This window comes from Artibeus jamaicensis, unplaced genomic scaffold (assembly GCF_021234435.1).
Source record: "Artibeus jamaicensis isolate MK-2021 breed Jamaican fruit bat unplaced genomic scaffold, CSHL_Jam_final contig_588, whole genome shotgun sequence".
Classification (NCBI taxonomy): Eukaryota; Metazoa; Chordata; class Mammalia; order Chiroptera; family Phyllostomidae; genus Artibeus; species Artibeus jamaicensis.
This window is the reverse complement of record NW_026521895.1, coordinates 7,417,323-7,423,769: the sequence shown is the minus strand read 5'-3', so window position 1 is coordinate 7,423,769 and position 6,447 is coordinate 7,417,323.

Sequence of the window (6,447 nt, the reverse complement as noted above, 5' to 3'; positions counted from 1 at the left end):
TGGGGTCCCTGTAATTTTATCTGGAAAATGAGGGGATTGAACTTTATGATCCCTTCCAGCTCTAGAAGTCTACGATTCTAAAAACAATTTAGAGTAAATCATAAGGAGGGACCTTCGGGCAGTCAGATCAGCACAGGTGACTGCAGTGAAGGCCGAGCAGGGTTATGGTGAGGGCCGCGATGAGATGTGTCATTAAATATACCAACACGGGGTCCTAATTAGATCTCATGCTTCAGAAACCACGTTAATCACGACAGGGATCAGGTAGGTCACTCCCCCCAGAATGCAACGGGGACCTGGAAAGGAAGACAGAGCCTCCCTTTCCCTCTCCGGGATGAACAGTGTGCTTCTGCGGGGGACCTGGGCCAGGCCAGGCGGCTGAAACTTCAATCCTCTGTTGCACTTTCATTTCCCCCTCAGTCAATGAGAAATTCAGATCCGTGCTCTCGAACTTTCCCAAAGTTCCTCTCTAAAATAAAGAGGAAGAAAGTCACTAAAATAAAGACAAAGGGAGAGACCCCTGAGGGCTGCCAAGACATCTGTCAAGTTTTTTTTTCCGTAAACATGAGTCAAATATTTACTCCTACTCCATGTCATACCTGATTCTGTCTCGAATGTATAATATTTAAAATAATTTATCACATCATAAATCTAAGGGTCCCTAAAGACTGTAAAGGTTAGCTTATGACTTCAAGACACTGTAATGGGGGGGGCGGGCGGCAGTTTGCACAGGGCAGGTGTAGGTGTATCCCTGGGGAGCCTTCTAGGATGGATAGGGTATGATTCTTTTTTTTTTATTTTATTTATTTATTTTTCAAGAGAGGGGAAGGGAAGGAGAAAGAGTGGGAAAGAAATATCAATGTATGGTTGCCTCTCATGCGTCCCCTGCTGGGAACTGGCCTGCAACCCAGGCAGGTGCCCTGACTGGGAATCGAACCGTGATACTCTGGTTCGCAGGCCCGTGCTCAATCCACTGAGCTACAGCAGCCAGGGCTGATAGTGTATGATTCTTATACTTAGAAATATGTTTGTTTCTGGAGGGATCCGCTATCAAATGATAAACTCTGGTGTGTGTGTGTGTGTGCGTGTATGTGTGTGTGTGGTTGTTGGACAAACAAGTATTGGTAGGAATGAGAAAGAGAAAGCAAATATAAAAGAGTAAGTGGAGGGAAGGAGGCCTTTATAATGAAAATTTTTCCTCCAACGAGAAGGGAAAAACAGAAACAATGAGACCTCAGACAATCCGGGGCTCAGATCAAAGAGAGCAGATCTCCAGAGCCTGAGGCAAGGCCCGGGGCCTGGAGACACTCCAATGATGCAGACTCATAAATGCCTCCAATCCTGCCCTGATTCAAAACTGGTACTTTAGACAATGCACCGTGTATGTTTGAAATGCTGTCATTTAGCCACATTTAATTTATACATACTCATAACATTATCTGGGCCACGTGAACAACTCAAGGGGAGGAACAGCCAAGATCTAGTGCTGCAACTGCCTGCATCCGAATGATCCCAGACTTGTTCACAAAGGTCAAATTCATTCATTACAGAGCTGTCCTTTCCAAGGCTGCCCTGGTGGAGCCTCCGATCTTTCCAATCCTCCCCTGTTAAAGCCTAGAATATCTTCAACCCTTTTAAATAAAAAACTTACTCAGAGCTTCCTCAGGATTGGGAAATCAAGTTGAACAAGTCCGAGTTCCTGCCCTCAAGTAAAGTACAGAGAGTTAAATACTTGATTACAATTCAATTTGATTCAATAGATTTATAAACTTCTACTCCCACTTCAACCTTGGAGCAGAATCCAACAAAAACAAAATCTTTCTTGATGTCTGCCTCTCTGAGAAAGTAGATGCTAATTTAAAACAACCTGAAGTTCCTGGTTGACCCTGGTACCTTATGGCTATGGAATCCACCTAAGAGTAGCACAAGCCAGACATGGTAGAGAAATTTAAAAGCACGAAGGTCTACCACTAATTTGTTACACATTGGTTGAGTATTTAAAATAGTTTTTTTACTATCTCAATATCTAGGATATTCTTCATATTGGTGTGGCATAAAAACTGATATAGAGCAACCTCTGCCTTGCTAATCTTATGGTCAGGTTTCAGCACATTCTACCTTCCAAAAGAGTCTTTAAGTTTGAAAAGAAATTGCCACCAATCTAGTAAAAACAGATGCCACAAAATTCTAGTCCTCTGAAATGCAAATAAAATGAGCTAATTGTACACATGTTATTTGGTCATTTTATTTTTCTTGGACTATTTTGGCATTTTCCTAAGTGAGGTAGGCACCATCCTGGTCCCCCTACCCCCAAAGCTATCTGCATATTAATCATCATAACCTGTGAATACACTGTATTACCTGGCAAAGCAGAATTAAGATTCCAGATGGATTTTGAGTTGCTAACCAGTTAACCTGGAGATGGGGAGCTTATCCTGGATTATCTAGCTGGGCCCAATGTAACTACAACGTAGAAGTGAAAGTAGTAGGCAGAAGGGGGAGAACCACACAACAGTATGAAAAGGACTCAACCAAATGTTGCTGGCTTTGAAGATGGAGGCAGAAGAGGAGGAGCCTAGGCACATGTGAGGCTCCTACAGGCTGAAATGCCCAAGAAACAGATTCTTCCCTATTGTACCAGTAAAAGCATACAGCCCTCTATGCGCTTTGATTTTAGGTCACCAGTTTTAAACTTCCCAGCTCCAGAACTGTAAGATAATAAATTTGTGTTATTTGAAGCCATTAAGCCTGTGGTGATTTTTTTTTTTTACAGCAGCCATAGAAAACTAATACACTGGTTAGATGGAATAGAGAGAAAAGCAACTGAGGCAGCTGTCAACAGCTCAGACAGAAAATAAGGAGTAATAGACACTTAAATTAGACCCACAGGGAGCTGGAAGGAGTGCCTGAGGATAGTGAGGAGAAAACCACCAACCAGGAAAAGATCACAGTGTGGGGAGACCACAAACCACAATAACCCCTGAGAGAGGGGGGCAGAAAACCACTAAGTAGTCAACTACAGAACCATGAAAGTTCTTTGAAAACTAAATCATCCTTTCCATGACTGTCTCTGAAGGCATCATTTAATTATAAGGTTGATGTCTTGTGTTCATAAAACAGACCCCGAGTCACCATAAAAATGTTATGCTATGTTCTGAGTATTCTTAGAAGGGAAGCAACTGTAGACTATTTAGAACTGTTTTAATTGCCAGAGAGAAAAAAGTTTTCAAGTCTAACATCTTTTGACCCGTGGCTTCAATTCTCAATCTTCTTTTTCTGCCCATAAATCATTTGCTTGACTAAAAGTTACTTATTATCAGTAAGTTATTCTTAATTTGGGGACCCACTGGGAATAAAAGTGAACCCAAGCCTCTGAAGATTGGAGCATGTCTAGCTTGAAAAATATCCTCAGGTTTACAGAACATTGCTTTCCCTTAGCTTCCTCTTTCCCACATTGACTGCATCTCATTTTCCTTCTCTAATTTCCTCTCCCCATACATTTTGGTTCTCCCAGGTTTACTCTCTCAATTGTTTTTACCTCATCATCTCTCAATTGATATGTGAAGTCCTCCTAGCTGGTGGCTTTCACCACCTTGTACATGCTGATGTCCCTAAGCCTTATCCCTAACCCCAGATTATTTCTTTCTGAAGCTGACTGGCTTTTCAATCACATGAATGCCTACAAGCATCATAAGTTCAAAATATGTCAAAAGGAAGCTCATAATCTCTACTCCTCTTTACCTTAAATGTCGATCTATCCCTTTGTTCTTCCCTTCATTGAACCGCTCAAACTAGAGAGCTGGATGTCGTTGGCTCTCTCGAAGTCCCGCAGTCCTGACCCTGGAGTTGCGTATGGGACCACTTTTCTCAGAGCCCATGCACTCTTTGTTACAGCAATTTCCTGGTGATTACTACTGCATAACAAATACTCTAAACCTAGCAGCATCAAGCAATAATTTTAGTATGTTCATGTTTCTGTGGGTCAGGACTTTGGACAGAAGGCAATTGCCTTCTGAAGACAGGTTGTCTTTGCTTCACAAAATGTGTGACCTCAGGAAGATCATAGACTGTAGATGATTCAATGTCCAGGGCCTGGCGTCATCACAAGGCATCTTTACTCACATTGCAGCAGTCTTCAGAAAGCCCAATCTACAACAAACACCATGCTACTATGAAGTTTTTCTCTACATATCTCAATTTGGTCACATTACAATTGTTGCAGAAATTTGCACTCATCGCTACATTAAAACTATGGCAGTTACTAGATCCACCACTAGATCTTGTCATTTGATTCATTAATAAAAAAAAGCACATACATACCATAAAGTCTAAAAACTTTTTGATGTGTATATTTTAATGTGCCCTTTGTGATCTTACATGCTTTTTGGTTAATGTGTTATATACATCATTCTGAGATAAATTACTCAAAGAGTCACTGAAGTTCAGGTACAAGAAAAGACTAAAAACTTCTATTTTACTTTGAATGAGTGAATAAATGAATAGTGGAAATAAAATATTACTGGTATTTGGTGATAGATTCTAGTTATGTAGACTTTAAAAAAATAAATCACCATATTCGCTAAACAAATACTGTAATATACTCTCTAGAAGTACATTTTATCTCGTTTGCTTTAGTCCATATTTCATTAGAGTTCAAGACTCCTCTAAGTACAGTGTCAAAATAATTAAATGAGAATTCAAACAATATTTTGGTTCTTATAACATTTTGGTAGGTCTAGATTCCCAATAGAGGAAAAACAAACAAACAAACTTAGAGAAGTTTTATTTAGTCCTGCATTTCCGGTAATAAGTTCCATAGAACTCTGGTTCTGTGTAATATTAAGGAGCCATATAAGAAAAGGAAAAGAGAAAAGGAAGGAAGAGAGGGAGAGAGGGAGACAAGGAGGGAGACAGGGGTAAAGGCAATTCAGGGTATTCTCTTCTCAAATCCTAGAAATTGGTACTGACAAGGGGGTAATTCTTGGTTAAACTAAATAGAAAGTTTCTTTGTTATTGGACGTCCATGTTCAGGATGAGTTGCTAAGAGTGGGTGCAGTGTATTCCAAGCCTGCCCCCTCGTATTACATTTTATAGAAAGACCCATCCAGTCCAGTTCCCTCACTATGCATCCACAGAAATCAAGGTCCAAAAAGGTAAGTCACAAGTCCAAGGCCAGCCAGCTGTTGGGAAGCAGCGCCAGTATTAGAACCTGGCTCCTGGCTCCCAGCCAAAGGCTGTTCCCACTCTCCTACTATGCCAATTAATTCAGAGTGCAGGTGCCTGCCTGGTTGAAAAGAACAACACAAATGAATAATAATAAATAAAAAAACATTGCAAACTAATTGTTGGAATAAATGATCTGAATGGGCAAGATCGATGAGAAAGAAGTAACTCTTAACAGTTCTGCTTAAATAAGAATCACTGACATATTTTTGGTATCTAACCTCTCCATGAATAACATCTCCTTCACCGCCTTTTAGCCCTGAGATCTCTGTAGGACTTGTGGTGAAGTGAGGGGCTTCATCCCTCACTTCTAAAAATAGAAGAGGGGGTCCACCCCTCACTTCTAAAAATGGGAGAGGGGCTCTTGGCAAGATACAGCTGAGCTCTACCACTGCATAGAAAGCAAGCCTTGGTAACAGATTTTCTACCCTTCCTACCAAGAACTGAAGATGAATGTGGCCCCACCAGCAGACTTGGAGTACTGTTATATAAAACTCATTACCAGTAGCTTTGATTTTTGTTTTCATTTATATCTACACATTTGAACTCTTCCTCCTAAAACAGTCACTTTTCACATGATAAAGCAGATAAAAAACCCACAGGGTTGTTAATTAGGTCTGTGGAAATTCTTAATACCTTAATAAGGCCGCGTCCTGAGGGCAGCCTCCTGAGTTTGCCTCGTTTTTCTTCCTATAACTCCCAGGATCTAACTTCTTTTATAACCAGCAGGAACTTAAGGACTGACCACTAGCTCAAGAAAATGGTAGGGTGCAAAAGATGGTCAAAGACTCAGAGGCCATGAAGGAAAAGGAGAAGAAATGGGTTGTCCAAAGGAAGAGGACCACAGCTCTGAGTTAGAGGGCAATTTCCAGGTCAAAGAATGCAGCCTTCCACTTAATAAGTGGGTTAGAGGGTCAAGGGGCGTGGGGAAGGAGCTCCCGGGAGATGGCACGCAAAGATGGTTTTAAACCTTATCCTCAGCTGTTTATGCACTCGAAGGGCTAACAAAATGGGCCATTGAAGTCATGGACTACTTGGCCCCTTCCTTCCAATCATGAAGTCTAGCATTGGAATTGTGTTATCTCATGACAGAATTGATAGGACTCTTCTTAGATAATACAGTAATCTATTCCATCTGTGCCATCCCTTGCCTCTATTGCAGCCACTTTTCTGCAACATTTAATAGCAACAGGATGTGTGATTGTACTATAAGGTAACTGTCAT